Here is a 26,779-nt window from a genome sequence, read left to right on the forward strand (position 1 = left end):
TATCTCGCCTCGATTTTCCCCTAGCGTAAGATATCTTACGCAGTACGAGAGACCTCTCATAAGAGAAACACCTTTTACACACCAAATGCAAATGTTTTAATTTAAAGTCTAATCTATCCAATGCAATTACCAAATCATCTAATAACAGTAAATATGAAATGTCTTTATAATATGTGTTAGTTTATTAAATTGAAGGGCTTGTTTTGTTTGTTTTATGGAGAGCTTGGTAATCAGACCAATTAGACTCTTTTAACTACAACTCCTTTTTATTATAAAAATGTGTCAATAAACATTAATATTTAAAAAACTGATCTGAGATCAGGTAAAATGAAATAGACAGTGGTTCATGGGTTCACAGAGATCATCGCCCCCTAGTGATGAACCAGTGACACTTGGAAACAGTGATGACATGAAGCCAGTGCTGCCAGATTTGGGCAGTTTTGAGTTTGATTGTGCTGGTACAAATTGGTTTGGCGGTTTTCAAACTCCTACATTTTATAGACTAATTGGTTAATAAACAAAACTCAAGTGTGCATGTAGTCCATAAAATCAGTCATCATGATGTGTAAATACACCGGCCCACCGCAGATCTGATTCAGCCAATCAGAGATCAGCAATCAGACGTGATCATTCATGACTGACGGGTTTTTAGTGAGATCATTTGTAGCTGTATATTCGAGTGATCAGTGTGTCAAAGTGGCATAAATATACAGTTGTATACAGTAAAGAGTGGGAGAGTGACCCAACTCTCTAAACGTGGATTACACCTGGTGGGACTCGAAGGCTCTTTATGAATATAACTGTAACTCTGAGAGCACAGTTGAATGACTTCATTGAAATGGAGTATGGGACTATGACTCCTGTCCATCATCATGTGCACACTGGCCTGATCAGGACATCTGCAACTTCTAAACCGTCCAGACTGCGCTCTACTCGTCCCGACCGCTGCTGGAAGAGGTTTCAATCATTCATCAGTTTTGGCTGTGCTAATTTCTGTTATGATCTACAATGTGCACTTCAAGAAAGATGTACTCGTTCTGTTTAAAGTTAAAGCGCAACACAAAGGTAACTGCATTATTATTATTGTAGTTATTTTTCTGAACACGAATGGCACATTTTCGGCTTTTAATGTGTGTGTGACTTTTAAAGTCTGTTAATTTCTAGAAACGAAGTTCACCCGCAGGGGAACCGCCTAACTCATCTGCAAACTCGACCGGACGAAACAAGCGTCTTTTAGAGGAAATGTTCTCTTTTATAGAGATATTATCTTGCTGGAGAATATTCTCCTTTGGAAATAAAGGAAATGTTGAAGTGCCCAGAGAAACTATCTTGCTGACAGATAGGGAACTCAGTAATATTAGAGATCTGTCCTCTAGTGGTGAAGGATGGAAGTGCAATTAAAGTGATTGACTTTCCTACAGTTCGATTACATTGTAGTGGCAAGTTTTACAGGAACAAGCACCACTCACATTTTCTCCACATTATAGTCCGGTTTAGTAAGGGTATATAAGATTGTGTTTCATGTTTACTTACATCATAGTAAAGGAATAAAGTGAAAGGTTCCGAAATCTCGCCTGAAAACAAAGGGAGATTGAGCCTTCTCGGTGGCGACATCGAGGCTTTGGAATGGCCTCCCTGTTACATTAAGTCCTGCGATTCCATTGAAGGTTTTAAGTCTATGTTGAAGACATATTTATTTTCTATTGCTTTTAACTGTTCTTAGCTATATGTGGTACTGAATGATCTGTGTCTATTGATGTTTGTTTTAATGTTACTGAAATGTGGAATCTGTAAAGCACTTTGGTCAACTCGTGTTGTTTTTAAATGTGCTGTAGAAATAATTTTTTTGATTGATTTGATTGATAAAGTGTGTGAAAGGTTTGATATTGTGTAGTTTGTGATCCTCCATCAGCAGCTGCAGTTTCTCTCAGCTGTATCAGTGCAGTCACTGTGACGTCTGACTGACAGAGGTTTTTGTACGACTCTTTATCACTGTGTGAACACATACTGACTGTTGATATAGTGTCTACTCTGACAGTAATAATCTCCTGTATCTTCAGTCTGGACTCCACTGATGGTCAGAGTAAAATCACTGCCAGATCCACTGCCAATGAATCTAGATGGAGTTCCAGTATTACGGGTTGTTGCTGCATATATGAGGAGTTTAGGAGCTTCTCCAGGTTTCTGTGAGTACCAGGCTAAGTAATTACCATACTCCACTCTACTGCTGGTTTTACAGTTTATTCTGACTTCTTCTCCTGGTTGAACTGCTGGTATTGACAGGCGCGCTGGAAGCTGTTTCATGGAGGGGGGGCTGGGGGCTGGGTTGGAAAATATGTGACGTCATTATGTTGTGGCCAACGACAAGACATGACATTTCTCTGTACTGTATATGTGTTGTAGCCATTAAAGAAAAAGACTATTTTTAAAAGATTTTCGTTTTGTATAAATTGTATCTTAATTTTGATCAATGTTTTATCAACCAATTGCCTTTATTTAATAAATAAGACGCATATATAGCAGACAATGTAATAAGGCACCGGCAAGATCACTTGCATTGCACGTGAACTGGAGGGCGCCGAAACTCAGCTTGTGCATCAGAGATTTAAGAAATATAGGCTATCTATTATAGAAAGCTTGAAAAGTCTACTTTTAAACGAAACTATTCAAAACGAAAAGAAATATCCTATGAAATGTGTATTTCACATGCATTTCTCTCTGGCGTTCATGGCGAGTCCACATCGACAACTCCATCTTTGCAGCGACACAGAAAACACTAGTTTATTAATAAACAATTAAATGTCTCCTTGCTATTTTGGACACATTCATAATTTTGCCGGTTCTTTGTGGCAAGCTTAATGCGTGCGGCCGTGTGCTTGAGTGCGGCTACACTCATTATCCTGTATATAGCCTATTTAAGTAATACAATGAATATAAAGGGGCGATTTGTCCACTGATGGCTTAAATGAACAACTACTAGTTGACTAGAAAAAAACTTTAGTCGGAGGCAGCCCTTATTCCACGTATTTTCGAACCAGCAGGCCATTCTGGGTTGAGCGAGCGACCCTGAGCGGATTGAGTGAGGGAGCGGAATATTCAGAAATGCGCTCGATCTCCGCTCACGTGCTCTGATCGGAACAAAGCATGACAAATTCAAACTTTATTTCATTTTCTCCGTAGCTTGAACACTCACTTCATTAGGCATAAGAGAGTTAGTTTCGCTGTCCATTTATTTATTTTTATTTCACGTTTTTAAAGTACAATATTATTAGTCCACAGCCCCCCACTTGGGGGTGCTGATCCTATGACGAGGGGGCTGCAGCCCCCGCAGAACCCCCCCTTCCCGCGCTACTGGGTATTGATGAACTCTGAGTTACAGTGATCTGTCCTCTACACTCTGAAAGAAAACACAAACAAAAATTAGAATGATATATATGATGATATACAGTATATGATCAATATATTTCACATTTTAAGATAATTATTAATCATTATAAAAACTGTATTACACAAACCTTGAATAAACAGTGCAATGGTCCAGATGAAGATGTTGATTGTGTTCATTGCTGTAGTTTAGTCTTGTGTGATGATGAAGATTGTGTTCTGCTCTCAGTCATGAAGTGTTAAACTCACAGCACTATAAACACTCTCAGAGCACTGAAGCATGTGCTGACAATGCAAAGTGTCTCTCTCTCTATTTGAATCATTATCCTGAAGACTGTAGATCAGACACAAACAGTGCAGTGTCTGCAAACAGGAATTGGCAAAACGCAAGCGTGCACAAAGAAAACAAATGAAAAGTGCTGAATTTTGAATCGTACTGTTAGACAGACAAATAAAGATTTATTCAATAAATAAATAAAATGCACATACATAGATAAACAAAACAGATGAATACAAATAAATACAATGTAGCCTACATAGGAATTTAAAGTGAAAATGCAATGAATGTATTATTGTAATATATAAAATGTCATATTATTATTATTTACAGTGTGTGTTTGTATAAATAAATCATTGTATATTTACATTGTACTAATGTAGTGTTTAACCAGAAGGAATAATTGAGGGTGCCACATTTGTAAGGGCACAACACACATGGACTACTTTGTCTAAAACTGTTAACCCTTTGGGGTGTTCAGCTTCACACATCTGGATACCAATAGTACTTTGTAGTATAGTGTATCGGTTTCTCTCTCTACATGGATTCTTACTGCGGCAAGTCCACGTGTGGACTCCAGCTCTACTGGGCTCAATTGTTTCCTTCCTTTAGTGAAAGCTGGGATCTTCAGCTCAGCATTATACAAGCTAATAGATTCTGCCACGTTAAACCCTCGATCGGCCAGTATTACATCACCTGCACTGATGCATTCCAGAAACCCAGAATTTTCCGTGACACGTTTGTCTGATGTTCTGCCTCTGCCTCTGCCATCCCTTAGATATGAATATGACTGTTCCTTGTGGGGATATGCCAATTAGGTATTTCATGGTGTGATGATGTTTATAGGTCGAATATGTTTGTGCTCTTGCTTCTAAGTTTTTGGGTTGTTCTATAACAATCAATTATGCAGGCACATGTAGGGTAAGTTTGTCTAAATATCACGGGCATTGACAGCCGAAGCTCTTCTCTCTGTGGCCAAAAAAAAAATTATGGGACAAGCTTTGCATGTAGCATGTCAAGGGTAGTTTTAAAAGTTCTGCTTGCTGTCGCTATCGAAATTTGGAAGAGAACACTAAGTAGAGCAAGGGACCAAGGGACAGGTTCATTTTCATCCTCATAAGAGTTAATGTTCTTTCATACTTTGTAGGTTTTTAGAGTTCATCACTAATTGATGTCTTCATGTTTCAGATAAACTGCATGTTTATGGTGGAATCAGGGCTGTTTCAAAGAGTTGATTCAATGACTAAATTGGTTCATTGATTTCGTTCCTAGATGCAGAGAGTGTCTGCCAGATCAGTGGTTCTGTGAAACCTGCGATACCAAGAATCACAGGAGATGGCCACTCCACGATAGGGAGTCAGTCAATGAGGGCTTTTTTAAAGCTATTCCCCCATCCACATATTTTGTAAGAGGGGAGGGAGGATACAGCTCACACAACCAAGGTAGGTAATTGCAAAACTCTTTTGTACTCTTGTCTAATAAATCTAGTAGGCTAATTTTGTGTTTATCTTTCCTTTGCTAGCTTGTATTTTGCCAACGGTGAGAGTGACTCAAAAATGTCCCTGTGAAGTCCCCAGCATAACTGTGTCCCCGGGCAAAGCAGTCATTTTAATTTCCATCAATGGTAATATTTCTAAACTCTGATCTTTTTTCAATATTCAGCTTTTTCCCTCTTTTTTTGTCTTTGCAATGAAAATAACAGTACTCAAAAATTACAGAATACATCTTGTCATTATGATAAACCAAACAAAATATACTTATTTGAACTATGCTGGTGTGATTCTACTCAAGATGTAGCCCAATTGTCTTAAAGTGTGCCAGCTGATTGTTTCTAAAAGCTCAGGTATCCATGGGTTTGTTTTCTTATAACCCAAGGGCATTATGACATGCACCAGCCATTGTTTGCATGCCAAACATGCCAGCAGCAGTGGACTCCAGAGTTCATGGACCTCATAAACAGTGGATACTGGCCAGCTTCCTCCAGCTCTTCTACTTTGTATTCCCTCAACCTTTTCAGCAGTGTAAGAGAACGTCTCGGTTACATATGGTAACCCTCGTTCCCTGAGGGAGGGAACGGAGACGTACGTCGTGGTGAACGACGAATAGGAATCTCGCTAGAGAGGCCAATCTACTTCGAGTGAAACTAAACAAGCCAATGCACATTGGCGTGCAATCATTTGCATCAGCTGTGCAGCCTCGCAGCGCGGGTATTTAACGAGCAGCTGGTGAGATTGCACTTCAGTTTTTTGCTGAGGAGCCAAGCCTGAAAAAGCTGGTCGCCCCGGCGGGTAGCGGCAGATGTGGCAACGGGACGTACGTCTCCGTTCCCTCCCTCAGGGAACGAGGGTTACCATATGTAACCGAGACGTTCCCTATCGTTCGGTCACTACGACGTACGTCGTGGTGAACGACGAATAGGAATCCCTACCAAAGTGCCACAGCAGCTGCACCCCATCCAGCGCCCTGGGCAAGCCTCTACACCTTCTTGCCTAGAAGGACGATAGGAGAGGGCTTACACCAAGAGTATCCACACTGTTGTTCCGTGATAACCCATACAGTGAGATATTGGATAACACTGGGAAAGCGTGCCCGAACTGAGGGAGGGGAACGCTGCGGGAACCACATTCTTAAGAAGAGTTATGTGGGAAAACACATATGGACTAACCCAAGGGTTGTACTGCATATGAATAATGGGTGACTTAGCCCAAGGGAAAGACACAGGCTTCCGTTTAGGAGCAGCCGTGGAAGATATACACATATGGGATCCCTGTAGGGTCACACATATGGGACCCAGCCTAGACCCGGTTCTCAAGGATTCAGCGGATAAAGGCCTGGCACCGGACGCTCCGCCACGTCCGGGCCGAGGGTGTTTGGAGGACTCGACAGGTTTTGACTCTGGAGCAATAAGGGTGCACAGTAGGGTGCAGCAAGCCGACAGAGCCGGTACTCACAGTGTTTCTACCCGTTTAGGGTGAGAACACGGGAGGACACGGGCTCTACACGTAGGCTATAGTATCTAGCGAACGTGTTAGGTGTCGCCCAGCCCGCAGCTCTACAGATATCTGTTAGCGAGGAGCCACGTGCCAGCGCCCAAGAGGATGCAACGCCTCTCGTGGAGTGTGCATGCAACCTGAGCGGGCAGGGCACGCCTTGAGCTTCTTAAGCCAAGGCGATGGCATCCACTATCCAGTGGGCCATCCTCTGCTTGGAGACAGCCTTTCCCTTCTGCTGGCCTCCATAACAGACAAAGAGCTGGTCTGAGGTCCTGACGCTTTGGGTTCTGTCCACGTACATACGCAGAGCGCGAACGGGACAGAGCAAAGCCAGGGCTGGGTCTGCCTCCTCCAGGGGCAGCGCTTGCAGGTTCACTACCTGATCTCTAAAGGGAGTGGTAGGAACCTTGGGCACATAGCCAGGCCGGGGTCTCAGTACAACATGGTTGTCACCCGGCCCGAACTCTAGGCACGATTCGTCGACCGAAAATGCTTGCAGGTCCCCTACCCTCTTGATCGAGGCCAGTGCAATCAGCAACAAAGTCTTCAAGGAGAGAAGCTTTAAATCTGCTGACTGCAAAGGCTCAAAGGGAGCATCCTGAAGTGCTCGGAGCACCAGGGAAAGGTCCCAAGAGGGTATAGAGGGGGGACGAGGAGGATTTAATCGTCTCGCCCCCCTAAGGAACCTGACGACCAGGTCGTGCTTTCCAACTGTTTTGCCATCTATGTGGTCATGATATGCTGAAATAGCAGCAGCATGTACCTTAAGGGTGGAGGGAGACAGCCTTCGCTCCAACCCTTGCTGCAAGAAGGAAAGCACTGACCCTATCGAACACCTTCGGGGGTCCTCTCTGCGGGAGGAACACCACTCGACAAACAGGTTCCACTTCAAGGCGTACGCACGTCTCGTAGACGGCGCTAGCGCAGAAGTGATGGTGTTAAGTACCTCTGGGGGTAAGTCACCTAGAACCTCCGCGTCCCGTCCAGGGACCAGACATGGAGTTTCCAGAGGTCCGGACGCGGGTGCCAAAGGGTGCCCCGTCTCTGAGTCAGAAGATCCTTCCTCAGAGGAATGGGCCAGGGAGGGACTGTCACAAGGAGCATGAGTTCTGGGAACCAAGTCCGGGTGGGCCAATAGGGAGCCACCAGAAGGACCTGCTCCTCGTCCTCCCTGACTTTGCACAGGGTCTGTGCAAGTAGGCTCACTGGGGGAAATGCATATTTGCGGAGGCCCCGGGGGCCAGCTGTGTGCCAGTGCATCCGTGCTGAGTGTTCCCTCGGTCAGGGAGTAAAACAACCGGCAGTGGGAGGTTTCTGAGGAGGCAAACAGGTCTACCTGAGCCTCTCCGAACTCTCTCCAGATCAGCTGAACCACCTGGGGGTGGAGTCGCCATTCTCCCGGGAGCACAGCTCGTGATAGCTCGTCGGCCACACGGTTGAGCACACCGGGGACATACATGGCTCGAAGCGACCTAGGTGCCGTCCACGTCCCCGTAAGCTCCTCATGCACTTCCGGGAAGAAAGGCACTGGGGTGGGTTGCTGAGAACCAGCGCGCGCCACCCCGAGATACCAATCGTCCAACCTCGAGGGTTCGGGACACGGTGGAGGATTCCACACGAGCCCGACCCCGTTGGCGGCCCGGGAAAGCATGGCCATCATCTCCGGGTCCGTCTCAGGCACCGTTGACACCCCCGAAGGAGGCAACGGCGCAGAGTCGTCATCCGCAGAGAAGTCTGACCCACCCTCCGATGCAGCGATCGACATCTGATCCTCACAGGGAGCCCCAAAGGAGACAACCGGTACACACCGCGAGGATGGTCCAGCTCTCTCCAATGGGGGCTCAACTGGCTGCGGAGCATGAGAGGGGTGAGGGCTCCTATGCAGCGATGCAGCGATCGACATCTGATCCTCACAGGGAGCCCCAAAGGAGACAACCGGTACACACCGCGAGGATGGTCCAGCTCTCTCCAATGGGGGCTCAACTGGCTGCGGAGCATGAGAGGGGTGAGGGGGTTGGTTCCCCGAAGGAGACGCGCTCACCGTGATCCTCAGGTCACCCATGTCGCTGCCCGAAGCCACCCTCTGAGGAGGATTGGATCGAGGCAGCGGCACGGGGACTCCGCCCCTTTGCAGGAACGTGAGTCTCGACCGCAGCTCCGCGATGGTCATCTTCCCACAATGGGTACATGACTCATCCACAAGCGCTGCCTCAGCGTGTTCAATGCCCAAACACACGAGGCAGCGTTTGTGACCATCCTGTGAGCCCAGGTAACGACCGCATCCAGAAACACACAGATAGAAAGTAATTTTTTTCTCTTTTTGAAAAAGACGCTCTCTATCTGTGTAAGCTCTTTTAGGGACTGCTCTCACTGGTGCTGAAACACGCAGGGGGGAACAGTCACTGCGAACACAGACAGGAATGTGCACCTGTCTGTGCGCTGTCTCTCTCTCTCTCGCTGGCAGGTCTTACCAGCTGTAAAAACAGCTTTTGAGCGCTCTGCTGGCGCACCTTACCAGCTGTTATAACAGCTTTTTTGTTTGCTCAGTTTGTAACAAAAACAAAAAAGACAGAGAAAAGAAGAGAGAGGAAAAAGAAGACTGCTCGCGCTGCCGTGTTGTAACGCCCGCACCGGAAGGAGAGGTCCAAATAAGGCTTGTCAAAGTCACTCTGTGTAGAACGCATCGAAGTGCTTGGCTCCGAAGCAAAAAGCTGAAGTGCAATCTCACCAGCTGCTCGTTAAATACCCGCGCTGCGAGGCTGCACAGCTGATGCAAATGATTGCACGCCAATGTGCATTGGCTTGTTTAGTTTCACTCGAAGTAGATTGGCCTCTCTAGCGAGATTCCTATTCGTCGTTCACCACGACGTACGTCGTAGTGACCGAACGATAGGGAACTGAAAGTCATTGCGCCAGCACTGTCCAGACAAGCCTTTGCAAAGCTGCTGGAGCATCGTACAAAGTGTGGTGGACGGGTAAGTGTTCACCATATTATAGAATTGTTTAACATATGCAGACATCTCCGAAGTAACAATTAATATAATGCATCTTTCAGTCAGGACCAGTGTGCGGGGACACGTTGCAGCGCAGCTTCCTGGAATTTTCCTATTGTGCTTTTGAGGAAGATAACTTGTCCTGCGGTGCACCTTTCACCTGCCCCGCTTGCACCCCAAACATGCTGGCAATCTCTGTGGATGGCAACAGGAAGCTATACCGGTTTCTCAGAAACGGAAGGTGATATGATTTTCTTCCAGTACACAGTAGATTGATCTGGATTTTTCTTATATTCAATATTCAACATGGATAAATGTTCTGTTTCATTTCTTCCTCAGCTCCGACTCCTCTTTTTTTGATGGGGTATTTATCGCAGAAGACACATCTGTGTCTGCATTTGTTGATGTCTTGCATAAAGCTGTGAAACAGGCAGGTTTCAAATTATTTGTTAATTACATTACTATGCTTTTACAGCCCAGATTTTCTTTGCATTGGTGAAAAACTGCCCTCAACTTCAAAATACAAGGTGTATATACAGTATGTTTATAGTGTGTTTCATTTACATCACAGCTACCTGGACAAGGCAGATGTGGGAGCTCCTCGTGGACAGCAGCGAAGGAGACTTCTAGGAGGACCTTCAAGTTGGACGAAGAGGGCATGGAGGTTGCGGTGTGTCGGCATGGTTTCCTCCTTAACCTGTTAAGCTTCACCAGTGCGTCGGCGCACTGAAGCGTTTTTTTTTTTATTTAGTTAAAAATTACTATCAGATTGAATGTTATACATTGACAAACTATACATCATTAAAAAGATATAAGACTCAAGTTTCAGTATTTGACCACTATTGTATTCTGAAAAACTTATAGTGACAGTTATGTCTTAATTTGTGTCAGGAGTTATGAAATGAAAAAATTAGTCGATACCTTTGATATGAATTATGCGCGTCAGCTGCTTTCATTCATAAAAAACTCCCGTGCTGTCGTCATGACAGCGATACACAAAACAACGTCCCTCAGGGCTTTAGCTCAAAAATGTGCAGATTTGGAGAAATATTGATATATTTTCATAAGTTTTCATCAGATTTCTATAGACAGGAATAATATTTATTGAATTTATGCCCAAATGCGTCGATGTAATCATTATGAGCGCTGGACGCTGTGATGTATTGTGTTTTCAATCCATACCAACAGCCTGACGGCGCTACATTCACAATAATAGTCCATTTATGTAACATGAAGAAGAACCATGATCATGTGACAATCCAGGAAGTCTCGAACACACACACAGCTATCAGAGATCGTTGTTACATGCAGAAAAAAGACTTTTTGAAGACAATAAACATGATTGAAATGATATTTGGTTTACCTGTGTTCTTCAAATAATGTCAGGTATTTCCATAATAATAGATTATATTTATAATGTATTGCTAATCGATATAGACTTTATCATTGTGCAGAATAATAAAAAATATATATTTTATGTCTGATTTTTTAATCTGAAGCGAAATTATATCACAGAAGATTATTTAAAACACTCTACTTGCGTTATAAATTAAGTTTGAAGCACAAAAATGGTTTTAATCTCAAATTGTCGTGTATTGATGGTGTGCTAAGCTAACATGCTAGCTAGCTCTAGGTGCACCTGCCACATATTGCAGTTATCCTTTTATAATTTTTTTCTAAATATGCTTACTAAAATGTTTCATTATTCAAGCAGGGCATTTGATCCAGTTTTTAAATGTTAAGTAAGAACTTTGATAAAATAAATTAGGGATTGAAACCCTATGAATAGCCAGTCGTTAGTAACTATAATGCAGACAAAAGAAATGCATATTTCGAGCCATAACCAGGCTGGAGAGGTGTTAATGTGTGCAGGGGGAGACTGAGACTGAATGGGGCTCGTTTGCACCACAAAACAATAGAGACAATATACTGGATAGATGGTTAGAAGATGGCAATAAACATCAGAAGCATCTTTAACGTCAAATCAAAATAAAGTCAACTGACATGGTCTTGAAAAACATGTAACTAAATACAGAGTTTTGGACTTATTATCTTCAGATTTTAAACATAAAATGTTTAGACATGTGGCTTTAGCTGTAGTGCATTTCTAGATTGCTCCAGTGCCAACTTCAATTTTATTTTCATGAGGATGTTTCATAAAAATTAATTTCTAATAACTTTACAAAACTTTGAAGCTATTTATAACAATTTTTTTTTCATTATGACAATAATTAATTCTACATTTACAATAAACTGCCAGGTGTCAGCTTTCAAATGAGATCATACTTGTGCTTTTAGTGCAAAGGGTTCATGAACTGTATCTGTTTAAGTTTGGGTATGTCATTTCTGGGGATTTTTCAAAAGTGGCATTGCAGCTTAACAGGTTAAAGCACTTAATATGTTCAGAGGTGAGATTATAATAAATTGTTTGCTGTTAAATGTAACTTTGTATTGTTGTTATTTGTATGTCGCTTTGGACAAAAGCTAAATACCATAATCATATGGAGAAGCATCTCAATTATCACTATTAGTTCAGCTTATACCACTGCTTGGTTGAGTTTCCCATTATGATGCTCTCTTTAGAATGTACAATAATAGGATATTTGCATTTCTAATACAATTTGTAAATCCCTAGGTGAAATCTTTGCCTACCCCATGTATCTGCACAAGGAGTTGATGAGTTCAAAGCCAAGGTTTATCGCCATGGATGTAATGTGTAAATACTGGCCACATTTACACAAATCAGCAAACATCTTTCCTGATCTCCAGGGGCTAACATCAATTAGGCCTTTCCTAAGCGTCATGCACGCTACAGCACATTCCACTAAGTGTGAGCTATGTTCAGTCCCTCTGCTGCGTGTCAGGGTCCGGTTTGCCTTGTTACTTATTATCCGATAATGATCCGGCGGACATTACATTATCCCTTACATGTCTTCTTACTTCTAGATTACATGGAGTGGCAAAAACCAAGAAGGAGCAGGGTCAACTGCGGGGGAGGAGATTGAACAGGTGAACTGCTACCTCTCCCGCTGTGCCTTAACGGCTAAATACATGTCGAAAGGAGGTGATTGTAATATTTCTCTTCTAATGCAATTTTTTACTGCTTATTGCATGACATTCACTCAACATTTACTCTCAACAGCACGTGTGGATATGCTTACAATCCATGCTATGACCTGGAACTACAAAAAAATCACAACACTACATCGGGCATTGTCTGCAAGATATGTGAAGGTGTGTTCTCTGTAAATGGTTTCAATTTGTGGTTATTGTGTAGCTTTGTGTAACTGCATTGTTTAACTGTCGCATTAGACTTGCCAGAGGCTTCAGGAGGAGACTGCAAGTCTAGCGGAGCTTAAAGAAAGCTTGGCTTGCACCGATGCAGCAGTGTGGGTGTCTGATGTGAGGGAATGGGCAGCTGGTGGTAAGTTTGAACCAATAACTGTCACAAGCTTGTCCTGTCTTGTTTTGCACTTGGGTGTTTTGTTGTTTTGAGCCATGTGCTCGTGTCCATTGTCTAGCCCCTCCCGTCTTGTTATCTAGTTATTGGTTAATTTGTCCCACCTGTTGTGTGTCAAAGATTAAACCTGTGTTTTGGGCACGCATTAATCCGCCAGTCCCGGTTCCCCCCCCGCCGCGTCTCGTAGATGGGGAACCAACTTATTCGGTTAACCGTATTCTGGACTCGAGAAGGAGGGGACGCGGATTTCAGTACCTGGTGGACTGGGAAGGTTACGGTCCGGAGGAGAGACACGGGCTCCGGCACCACCGGCTCACCGGCGTTGGAACCATCGGCACGGGAACCACGGGAACAGGCGAAGAAAGACGCTCGGGGCTGAACCTCGCCGGTCCATGGTCAGAGAATGACCAAACTGGAAAATGCTGTCGGTGCTCACCTCTAGTATCTCCTCCCCTACGTCCTCCACGAGTTCCCCTAAATTTGACCAGCCGTGTTCCTCTAAAAGTCTCTCTGTCCCATGTGGTAGGAGAAAGCCCGCGAGAATCCATACTGCTGAGTCCTAAAATGGCTGTTACGTTCTGTCACGTTTAAATCAAGAAACATAAACGAGGACTCAAATGCAGATGAAAAAAAGGTAAGATTTTAATTAACAAACCAAACAAAAGTACAAAGAATAAACAAAACTCCCACGTGGGGGAAAACACTAGAACAAATACTAAACAGGTTTAAACACTAAGAACAAAACACAAGAACATAAGACAACGTAACAGCACAAGACTACAGACACAAGGAGACTAAATAGGGGAGCAAACAAAGGAGGGTAACGAACACAACAGGTGGGACAAATTAACCAATAACTAGATAACAAGACGGGAGGGGCTAGACAATGGACACGAGCACATGGCTCAAAACAACAAAACACCCAAGTGCAAAACAAGACAGGACAAGCTTGTGACAATAACATGTTTCACTTTGTGCTTCTTCATTGGTGGCGATCATTTAGATCATGATATTTAAGCTGCCTACTGGTTACTATACTGCATGCCACTATCTCTGTAAGCCTTTTTTGGCACCCAACCCCTTCCAACTCGTCCTTCTTTACACTATTGTGTTTTTGTGTTGTGTTTCCAGACACAACAGGTACTTCCCTAGAGCAGTCCATTGAGGGACGTTACCTTAACGTGAGGCAGCGGAAGCAGGCTCTATACCGTCAAAATGGTATAATTACATTGTTAATAGATAATTGCTCACTGTATTTTTGGTCACTATTTTTACCTTCTGCTTCATGTCTTTACAGATGGTGGCAAGTTCCGTCACCGCCTGCGGAGGAAAATTGCTGAGAGCAAGAGACTGCTATTGAAAGACATAGAAACCTATAACACTCATGAGCCTGCCATGCCAATTGATGTTAATGAAGTGGAGCAGTCGCTATCAGGAGACAACCCGTCCCCAACATGGCCGTGGGAGGTTCATGGCAGTGGTAAGTGGAGTTTCCTGAGGCCTCTGATTTATTTTGTAAAGACTCAAGTCAAAATTGTTATTTATACATTTTCTTTACCTCTGTTTTAGCACAAATCGAAGACAAGTTAAAACATTTTAATTAAGCCATGCTGAAAATGAGACTGGAGGAGGAAAGGACAATACTTGTTCAGGAGATGGCCCAGCACTGCTCATGGTTGCAGAAGTTGCAGGCAACTCTTAAAAGAAAAACTTCAGAGAAAAAGACAAGTTTCATCTTTGTAACCATACCAATCAAACTTTTCACTTACAGACAAAGCGAAACAAGGGCCTTTCCTGTCTCTGCAGAAGACGACTGTCTGAAGTTTCGGATGCATTGAAAGAGGTGCTCCTTCAATACAAGGCTGTTTTAGGCCCTCAGGGCTCTGCTATAGAACTGGAAGATAAACAGGAGAATGAAAGTGATTTCAGCAGTCCAGACACCAGTGAAAATGAAGAGGAGGAGTGCGGTAATGAATATGTGAAAAGTGTCATTTTTTTGAATACCCTTAATTTATGTAACCTGTCAAATTGAGCAAAGATAACATTAATGCTACATTTGTTTTCCAGAGTTTGAATAGGGACATGTTTAATGTCTACTCTTTTGTCTGTTTGTGTCTGTGTCTCTCAGGGAGGAGCTACCGGGCAGGTGTCTGTAATCGCTTGAATGCGGCCTGGGCAGTGAGAAAGGACTTCATGGCTGCCATTCCGGGTTCCTTTTTCTCCTGTATCATATTGTTTTGGTTTGTGTTTGCCTTTTTGCCATATGACTGATTACGCCACCCTTTCATTTCATATCATATAATTTATACTGATTATTGCTTATTTCAAATTTTTCATCTCACATATTTACTGTAATAAATCCCTATTTTTTGTATCTTTTTCCACGTGTGATCTCCCATTTCATGTTGCCTGGGCAAAAATGAAGCCTGGTCAGGGTTACACTGTTGTTCCATTTTTCTGGACTTGTAAGGTTTATATATGAGCTAAGTAAAATCACAACTTACACATTCACTGACTCTATAGTGCCTTCTAGAAATCTAAATTTTTCCAATCCTATGCTCTGCCTCCTGACAACACACAAGCAGCTGGAGGTCTAAAATTTGACTAACAAGTTTATCATTCGCTGTATCAAAGTATGTGCCACATGCTGACATTTCATGAATTAATGGGTGTAACACTTACCTAGGCCTGTCTGGCCAATATGGGTGTCTGAATTGTAGTTTATAAGTATCTGGTGCATCAAGCTCTCCACGGCAGGTAAGGTCAGTGAAATTGGATTTATCTCAGCAAAGCACACCTCTTTTTATCATAATCAATCAAAATATGGATGTTTTAATGGTTTGTGTATGATTTCAGAACATGTCTTAATCAACATATGTCAGCTCTCTGAACAGTAGTTTTTGAAGATGTCTTGTGCGTCAAAATTCCCACAGCACCTAAGATAAGCATAATTAGGGTTAATTTCACCACAGCACACCTCTGTGTATTATAATCAATCAAAATATAGACGTTTTAATGGTTTGTGTATGATTTCAGAACTTTTGTTAACCAACATATGTCAAAAATATGCTCTCTGAACAATAGTTTTAGAAGATTTCTTGTGGATCAAAATTCCCACAGCACCTAAGATAAGCATAATTAGGTTTATTTCACCACAGCACACCTCTGTGTATCATAATCAATCAAAATAAAACAAAAATGAAAAATGTATACATGATGATGTAACGATATCCAGCTGGAGTGCCCTCGAGAGCCACCAGAGGGCGCTCCACAATAGACTAGGATCACTTCCTCATAAACTACATTTCCCATTACTCACTGCCCGGACTCATCAGCACTCATCATCTCATTCACCTGTGTCTTATCATCTTGTTTCACTCACACCATAAATACCTGGTTTTCACATTCACTCACCGCAAAGTCTTGTTTTACTGTTACTACATTTCTGAGCGTTATTTACCCATGTTTGATTCTTGTTTTGCTGACCTTGGACTGTTTCACCATTTCCTGATCGTTTCTCTGCCTGGCCTGACTTGGATTGTTTATTGGACTCTGATTATTGCTGCCTGCCCTGGCCTCTGCCTGTTTTTTGGACATTCTCTGTGTTTCCTCCTTTGATCTGTTCACTGTTGATGACCCTGCCTGTACGACTACTCTGTAAATAAACTGCATTTGGATCTTCACCTTCGAGTCTCGGAGCCGTTTCGTAACAGATGATATACAGTATATGATAAACATATACATTTCACATTTTAAGAGAACTAATAATTATTGTAAAAACCGTATTACACGAACCTTGAGCAAACAGTGCAATGGTCCAGATGAAGATGTTGATTGTGTTCATTGCTGTAGTTTAGTCTTGTGTGATGATGAAGATTGTGTTCTGCTCTCAGTCATGAAGTGTTAAACTCACAGCACTATAAACACTCTCAGAGCACTGAAGCATGTGCTGACAATGCAAAGAAGTGGGCAGGATTTACAACAGCTTGTGCTGAGAACAAACTAATATACACTAGAGTTACAGAATCATGACTTTATTTAGTATTTTGGTAACACTTTACGGTAAGGGTACATGAATTATCATGAATTCATGTATAAATTCATGCATGAAATATGCATTCATTCATGCATTAATATCTCATGAATCATCAGGAACTAACACGAGTTCAACGTTTTCATTCATGACTTAATGGATGAACAACACCTTAATTAAAACATTAAGATGAGTACGTCATCATGAATTATGATTTATTACGCATGATCATGATGTTTTCTTTGTTCACACAAAAAATTGGTCTTTACCACCCATTGTGGATACAGCTATGGTTATGGTACATGAATCATCATGAATTCATGCATAAAAAAGTATTAATTCATGCATGCAAGACTACTCTTCGAATTATTAAAGGAATGTACAAACATCCACATTATCTAATGCATGCATACAGGCTAGAACAGTATATCAATTAATGTGAGAACTGTTTTTTCTGAATTATGATCTGAGTTTATCCATCATGTTCATGTCTTCTTCATAGCCTGCAGATAAATGGACAGACCCCAAAATTGGCCAATCACAGCACATATTATACGAATTCTGTTGGCATTCAAATACAGTAGTCATCATTAACTAAGCATTATTTATCTATGACTTCATCATGTGTGCGGCCCCTCAACTAAAGTGGTGACTTGGTGCTTTGAAACACTGATGAACAATGTAGCCTTCAGACTCTGGACTCTGGAGGAACTAGATTTAACCATCTTCTACGCTGTCCACCTGAATAAATCAAAATTATGAAATTAAAATGCCATCCAATTTCATTAAAACTGTATATGATGTAATTGTAAGTGCAACTTTGCTAATATAGTGCCTTCTATGAGTGTTAACAAAAGTACTTTACAAAAAATAACAGATTACAATAAACTAACAATAAAAAAACAAATAAATAAAATAAAGTAAGATTGTCATACAATCTTAACTCTGTAAATGATCTTTTCATTATGTTTAAAACAGAAAAACAAAATACTGTTAGTGCCAATCTATTGAAATTCACAAAACTATCTGCACTGTGTGATAATGTAAAATTAGTTCCCGTTGTCTTATTTTACAGATCATACCAGTTGCTTTGTAGAGAAGCCAGCCTCCAGATGCTGAGTTCATTTATGGGTATGCATCACTGAACAAGCTAGAGACCTAAAATCCACATATTTAACTCAAGATTAGAACATAATTCTTACAAAGGTTTTTAGTTGTTGATAACTAAGGAAGGCATAGCTGAACGAGAGGGCGCTCTAGTTGGCGGAGTTATTCAGAAGCGACACCATATGAAGAAAATTCAATGGATTCAGTGATGTGGAATGATCGCGGGAGCTTGGTGAACTTGTTTACTGGTAACTTGCTTGTTGGACTCGCTGGCTTATGTTAATTTAGCCTATTCAGCCTCCCAGGTATGTTCTTTATGCTATTGTGTAGCTGAATAACTGTTAATGTGTTGCGTTAACATACCGGACACCTTCTCAGCCTGTTGTTCTGTGTGCTACTGTGTAGTTGAATAACTTGCCTTTCCAGATTAAATGTCTGTTCTTGTTCTTGGATTTTGTGAAATACATTTCTAAATAAATGCGACTTATACTCCAGTGTGACTTATATATGTTTTTTTCCTCTTCATGATGCATTTTTTGACTGATGCGACTTATACTCCGGAGCGACTTATAGTCCGGAAAATACGGTATATGTTTTATGTTTATATTTTAGGAGGAATAGACTGTCAGTGACACCTGCGGGGCAACGCTGCTTCACGCTGCTGCTTTATACACTCGGATTCCTGTCGTGTGTACGTCCGGATTCTTCCCAGCAATAACATTTCTCATCAACACGTGCGCTCGATTTATGGGTCTTGTGTGACGCCTGCTCTCCAGCGCTCGTCCCTGTGATCGCTGGGTTGTTTCTCCAACTAGTCTTTCAAATTGTGCGACTTGTTGTTTATATATATTTTTCTGTGTATTTATTTATGAATGTTTTGGTTTATATCTGTTTTGCTTTTGAAAGTATTGTGTATTGTTTTCTGGTTTGTTGATTTAAGTGTCTATTATTTGAGTTTTCTTTTGTAGTTATAGTGTCTTTGTATATTGAGACCGGTGCAGTAATTTCTGCTCTCATTACAGGAGCCGAGGCTTCAAGGCAGGCCGCTAGTAGGCCCTCACGTGCTGTGGTGGAGGTTTTGTCACAGAGTGCTGTCATGCTTGACCGTATTGAGTGTGTGTGTTGATACCTGTGCACAGGGTGGTAAGAGTGATTATAGGAGCCTTGTGCTCACTAAAGTAGTGTACCTGCCATTGTTAAGCCTCGGCTTCCTCCTTGAGTGTTGAGAGTGTTGCATGATGACCCAGTCTTTTAATGTGGTCTTAAGATTGTTGCTGACTACAATAAAAAAAAATATTTTTGTATCCACGTCTCTGGCCCTTCCTCGATAACAACGTTCCTGTGTCCTTTTGGTGGGTTATTAAATGTATGATTATTAATATTTCCCTGTTAAACAGGGTGGCGTAGTCGTGCATATGTAGAGGAAGTCAATCGAGCACCTCCCCTTGAGCGGCCTTCCCGCTACACACGCTTATAAAACATCCAGGGAAAGACCTTCAATAGTTTGAAAATAAAAATTAGTATTAGTATTAGTATCCTTACATGCGCTTCGTGAGGCACACTAGCACACACACGCAAGGTCTCTCGCTCCCTCTCTCTACACTTTCTTCCCCCGGTAGACGTAGAATCCACAGCTAGGTCAATGAGAAACCCTATGATTACAACGACCATCATTTGAAGTGTCACACAGTTCTGAAATTATCGTACATTATAGGATTTTTTCCATTATTGATCGTACATCGTACAGAGGTCAAAATTATCGTACATCTGGCAACACTGCTTACCCCGCCCCCTTGTTCTCCTCGTTTGTCATTATTGTTTAATCAGTGTCACCTGCTGTCCTTATCATTTTCTCTCCTATTTAAGCCCCTTGTGTTTGCTGTCCTGTGCTGGTTCGTTTTGTATTGTCATGTGAGTAGTCTTGTTGTGTGATTTCTAGTGGTGGCCAGATCGAGGCTTCGTGAAGCAATGAAACAGTTGAAGCATATGTGCCATATTGTGTCGAGGCTTCGAATCAATCCAACACCCGTCTCAACGGTGACACCTAGTGGTCACTTGCAGGTGTTGATCTGAAACAACCTTGACGAGCCATTAAAAAAAATGTGTTTTTTTATTATTGTATTTTTCTAATATTTGAAGCTTGTAACCTGTAGGCTCCTCACTGTGCATAATTTTTTGGTCCTGCAAAATGAAAATTAATAAAAGAAATCAAGCCACAATGTCTCACTTGTTTAGAGATTTTTATTCAACAATATTAATTTCTCTGCTGTGGAAGGACTTAGCCTACTTCTTTTTTTACAGATAATTTCTCCAGCCTTTGAAAAAATCCTCTCTTTCCAGTAAGTTAGTGGATCATGAGTTCTGGGCAAATACGGGTTGAGGTATTTTTTCACTTCCACTGTGGCATCAGCTGTAGCATTGTGTGTCTCATATGTAGACCTATAAAATGTATATTCACACAATATTATATTATATGCAAAATGGCAGGATGATGGATGCTCCTCAAATGGCGCATCATGGAGGATGTATTGTTGCAGTAGGCTAGCTGCCGATCACAATAATGCTCCCACACCACAGTTGTATGGCATCTCTTCTGGGGAGCCTCCATTCTATCTATCTATCTATCTTATTATCTATCTTCTTTAGGTGTTACACTGAGGAGGTTCAACAGAAATTTGACCAGTACTGAAAAATTAAACCACTTCATTCAACAAATATTCCTTTTTCTCTTTTTTATTCCATAAGTGCATACTATATAATTCCTCCAACAATAAACAAATATACTGAAGCAAAGTCTTTATCTCTGAGGTGGTGTGACAAAATAATAAATGAAACTTAACGTCAATGTCCAGTCTTTAGATGAGCAGAGATTATGATGATGAGATGAGTTTAAATCCACAAGGTTATTTGAGAGCGATGCAATGATATACTCCAATAATCCAAAATGAAGGTGAGGTGAAGTTAGTCAATGGCTACAGTATGGTAACCCACAGATCCCTAACTCTCGTTTCTCAGAGATCTATAGCGGATCCTCCAAACATAGTTCAATAGAGCACAACAAGAGTTGTATTGGTCCAATGATGATAATGACTGATAATGGAAAAAGTCCTTTCTACCAAAGAAAGTAAAACATAACAGACATTATTCATTTCAAATACATCAATATACAGTTAAACAATACTCACATTTGAGCATAAACTGATTTACTGAATGAGCATGAATGATTTACTCTTAGCTTCTGACCAAGGCTGTATCTCAATACTAGTTTTACTTGATCTTAGTGCTGCGTTCGATACTATAGATCACACAATACTCTTAGATCGACTACAAAATTATACTGGTGTTCAAGGACAAGCATTAAGCTGGTTCAGATCATACCTATCTGACCGCTACCATTTTGTTTATTTAAATGGAGAAAAATCGATCATAACTCCAGTAAACTATGGAGTGCCACAGGGATCTGTGTTAGGCCCTCTATTACTGTATTCTCAATATATATGCTGCCACTTGGAAATATTATAAGGAAACATGGAATTAGTTTCCATTGTTATGCTGATGACACTCAAATCTATATTTCATCACGGCCGGATGAAAACGCTAAATTATCCAAATTGACAGAGTGTGTTAAAGACATAAAAGATTGGATGACGCGTAATTTTCTTTTATTAAATCCACACAAGACAGAGGTACTACTTATCGGTTCAAAAAACCACCCACAAAACCTCTCACAATACAACTTTAACATAGTAGGGTGTCCTGTTACTTCATCCTCTACAGTAAAAGACCTGGGTGTTATTTTAAATTGTAACCTGTCTTTTGAAAATCATATTTCATATGTTACAAGAACAGCCTTTTTCCACCTTAGAAACATTGCTAAGCTACGTAATATGCTATCTGTTTCTGACGCAGAAAAGTTAGTTCATGCGTTCATGACCTCGAGACTAGATTACTGTAATGCTTTATTAGCTGGTTGTCCTGCATCCTCAATAAACAAGCTACAGTTAGTCCAAAATGCAGCCGCTAGAGTTCTAACTAGATCAAGAAAATTTGACCATATAACACCAATTCTATCATCACTACATTGGCTACCTATAAAGTCCCGTATTAATTACAAGGTATTGCTACTGACTTATAAAGCCCTAAACGGCTTAGCTCCAGTTTATTTAACGGATCTTCTATCGCCCTATAATCCATCGCGCTCTTTAAGATCACTAAATTTGAGGCTTTTGGTCATACCTAGGATATCCAGATCAACCAAAGGAGGGAGAGCATTTTCACATTTAGCTCCAAAACTCTGGAATAGCCTTCCGGATACTGTTCGTTGCTCAGATTCGCTCTCCCAGTTTAAAACTAGATTAAAGACGCATCTCTTCAGCCAGGCATTTATATAACATTTATATAATATTTTTAATCTTACAGTTAAATCCGGTCTCTACTTCATAAACGCCAGAGGAGAACTGGCCCCCGACTGAGCCTGGATTCTCCCAAGGTTTTTTTTTCTCCATTAGGTCTCCTGATGGAGTTTTTCGGTTCCTTGCCACTGTTGCCTTTGGCTTGCTCAGTTGGGGTTACTTAATTTAATTAATCAATCAACAATACTATTGATCAGCATTACCAAACATGGATGTTTTACACTAGAAACAAACACTGATGTACTATTTTATTTAATACTGTGAAGCTGCTTTGATACAATCTGTATTGTGAAAAGCGCTATATAAATAAAGTTGACTTGACTTGAAACTCTACGAGTTCTCAGAAATGGGCTTCCAACAGCTAGCAGGTAGCATAAAAGTTAACCATGAGGTTTCCTTCTACCAAACTGAACTGAATTGTTCCTGGCTGCGTCCGAAACCGCATACTTCCCTACTATTTAGTATGGGAAAAGAGTAGGCGAGCGAAAAAGTATGTTCGAATCCAAAAGAGTAGGCGAGAATTACCTGGGTGACGTACTAATTATCGCGAGATTCGGACTTAAGTGCGTCCGAATATGCCTACTTTCCTACTATATAGTAGGCGAAAACAGTACGTGAAGGAAGCAGTACGTTCGAAACATCAGTATTCATGAAAGAGTAGGCGAGAAGTTCCCGGATGGCTTACTGCTTCCGCCCAGATTTTTGCGTGCTCAACCGATGGATACTCTTCTATCCCAGGAGGCCACGCGAGAGGATACGTCATTATCAAACATCGCAGAGATCGGCGACGCGGGTGCTTTCAAATGTGAGTAACCCGGTTCCTTGTGTTAAAATTGCATGTGTTGAACTACTGTAGAGTAAACTGTTGAATTGTTGAAGGTGTAAAGACGTTACACAGTATAGTATAGTTGTGATTTTGCTGTAAAAACACGTTTTATTATGTATAACGTTAGCTAACAGGGGAGTAAGGACACGTAAGTTACGTCTCTAAAGTGGATTTACATAAACCATATACATCCTAAAGACGCTTTAAATGTCTATTTACATCTGACAGGAAAATCTTCAGTAAGTATTGCAGAGGAGCACATCACAACATGAAATAGACATCTGAGTGATGAATGTGTGCTATTATGTAGAACAAATAAAGTAACTAAACATAAGTTATCTATTTTATTTGTCCATTAGTACTGTTAAAAAAATTGAGGAACATTTATGTTGGAAAAAAGTTAAAACAACCTCAACATGTAAATGTAGTGTTGAGTTCATAAATCACAGAGGTAATGTGAATCTTGTCTGGATGTTTCAGGGACAGATGAACAGATGTGTGTTTATCCGGTGGAGAGTGGCTCGTGAAGCTGAATGCTGCCATCAAAGGCTTTGAGTGACACTACAGAAATGAATAACAACAACTATTTAAATCTTAAGTTGTAGTTTATTTTAATTATTGTAATTTCAAACAGAGCTATTACAGCACTTTTCTGATTCTTGATTTCTGTGCATTTGTTGCAGATCTTTTGTGGTGGAGCAGGACCTGCAAGGGAAGATGATGGCGGCATTTGTGAAAAAAGCGTTTTTGTCTTCTAAATAATACTGAAATCAAATGACATTGTGCGGTTAAAATGACTGCTTTTGTGTTATGTTTGTGCATTTTGTAGGATCTGAAATGTCAGTAGGCTGGTGTGAGCGCTGAGGATGAAGAGCCCAGAGCTGAATCCTGGAGATGGTGCCATGGACGAGTCCCTCCATCACTCCACCTGCCCTTCACTCCACCTGCCCTTACGAGACCAGCCCTTACAAGTCCCTCCATCACTGCACCTGCCCTTCACTCCACCTGCCCTTACGAGACCAGCCTTACGAGTCCCTCCATCACTCCACCTGCCCTTACGAGACCCTGCATCACTCCACCTGCCCTTCACTCCACCTGCTCTTACGAGACCAGCCCTTACGTGTCCCTCCATCACTCCACCTGCCCTTACGAGACCCTGCATCACTCCACCTGCCCTTCACTCCACCTGCCCTTACGAGACCAGCCCTTACGAGTCCCTCCATCACTCCACCTGCCCTTATGAGACCCTGCATCACTCCACCTGCCCTTACGAGACCAGCCCTTACGTGTCCCTCCATCACTCCACCTGCCCTTACGAGACCCTGCATCACTCCACCTGCCCTTCACTCCACCTGCCCTTACGAGACCAGCCCTTACGAGACCCTCCATCACTCCACCTGCCCTTATGAGACCCTGCATCACTCCACCTGCCCTTACGAGACCCTCCATCACTCCACCTGCCCTTACGAGACCCTGCATCACTCCACCTGCCCTTACGAGACCCTCCATCACTCCACCTGCCCTTACGAGACCCTCCATCACTCCACCTGCCCTTACGAGACCCTCCATCACTCCACCTGCCCTTACGAGACCCTCCATCACTCCACCTGCCCTTACGAGACCCTGCATCACTCCACCTGCCCTTCACTCCACCTGCTCTTACGAGACCAGCCCTTACGTGTCCCTCCATCACTCCACCTGCCCTTACGAGACCCTGCATCACTCCACCTGCCCTTCACTCCACCTGCCCTTACGAGACCAGCCCTTACGAGTCCCTCCATCACTCCACCTGCCCTTATGAGACCCTGCATCACTCCACCTGCTCTTACGAGACCAGCCCTTACGTGTCCCTCCATCACTCCACCTGCCCTTACGAGACCCTGCATCACTCCACCTGCCCTTCACTCCACCTGCCCTTACGAGACCAGCCCTTACGAGACCCTCCATCACTCCACCTGCCCTTATGAGACCCTGCATCACTCCACCTGCCCTTACGAGACCCTCCATCACTCCACCTGCCCTTACGAGACCCTGCATCACTCCACCTGCCCTTACGAGTCCCTCCATCAATCCACCTGCCCTTACGAGACCCTGCATCACTCCACCTGCCCTTCACTCCACCTGCCCTTACGAGACCAGCCCTTACGAGACCCTGCATCACTGCACCTGCCCTTCACTCCACCTGCCCTTACGAGACCAGCCCTTACGAGTCCCTCCATCACTTCACCTGCCCTTACGAGACCCTGCATCACTCCACCTGCCCTTCACTCCACCTGCCCTTACGAGACCAGCCCTTACGTGTCCCTCCATCACTCCACCTGCCCTTACGAGACCCTGCATCACTCCACCTGCCCTTCACTCCACCTGCCCTTACGAGACCAGCCCTTACGAGTCCCTCCATCACTCCACCTGCCCTTACGAGACCCTGCATCACTCCACCTGCCCTTACGAGACCCTCCATCACTCCACCTGCCCTTACGAGACCCTGCATCACTCCACCTGCCCTTACGAGTCCCTCCATCACTCCACCTGCCCTTACGAGACCCTGCATCACTCCACCTGCCCTTCACTCCACCTGCCCTTACGAGACCAGCCCTTACAAGACCCTGCATCACTCCACCTGCCCTTATTGCCTCAGATTGTGAAGCACAACACATCACGCAACAACCTCAGCGCCTTCAGCCTACATACATGATTGTAGTTTGAATAAAGCTTTGTTTCATGTGTTGACTTGTATATGCATTTGTTTATTGTGTGATGGTGACTTTCATTCATTCTTTTATTAATATTTCTCATTGTTGTCAGTAAATAAAATATATTTATTTAATTAATGTTTTATTTAATTGTTTGAAAGAAAATGTAGATATGTTCATTATATACACATCTAGAGTGTATTCAATCATGCATAGCTATGTCATATGACATACATTACAATTTGTTTGTTTTATTGAATTGAATATCATTTTCAGTAAAAAGTAATATAATTAAGTATTGGTCAGCATTTATCGTTGTTATTATTGTATGTTTTGGGGTGGGATAGCAATGCAATTCATTCTGGGGTAATATTAATTTTTAATATTAATGATACTTAAATTTTTTGAGTATAAAATCAACAGTTTTCTCCAAAGGCGAATCTTCGCACAGCTGCCCTTTGTGCAGACATTACAAACGCTGAGGAAACCCGTTCTAGGTAAGGCTGTTGAGTTACTGATGTTATGAGGTATATATATATATATATAATCAATCATAGGTTTGCATACATAAAATGAGATTTTTTACACAGGAAAAAAGAAC

The 26,779-nt window shown here is 42.3% G+C and overlaps 1 long non-coding RNA gene across 1 annotated transcript; it reads right to left on the reverse strand.

The window, feature by feature from the left end:
• Nucleotides 1-24,663: 24,663 nt before the first annotated feature.
• LOC311282510 lies at nucleotides 24,664-25,290 on the reverse strand. Its single transcript, XR_014625953.1, has 3 exons — nucleotides 25,230-25,290; nucleotides 24,838-24,882; nucleotides 24,664-24,716 (listed from the first exon to the last, which is right to left on the reverse strand). It is a non-coding gene; the product is annotated as an uncharacterized lncRNA (long non-coding RNA).
• Between the last annotated feature and the right edge of the window lie 1,489 nt (nucleotides 25,291-26,779).

This window comes from Rutilus rutilus (assembly GCF_951802725.1).
Source record: "Rutilus rutilus genome assembly, chromosome: 23".
Classification (NCBI taxonomy): domain Eukaryota; kingdom Metazoa; phylum Chordata; class Actinopteri; order Cypriniformes; family Leuciscidae; genus Rutilus; species Rutilus rutilus.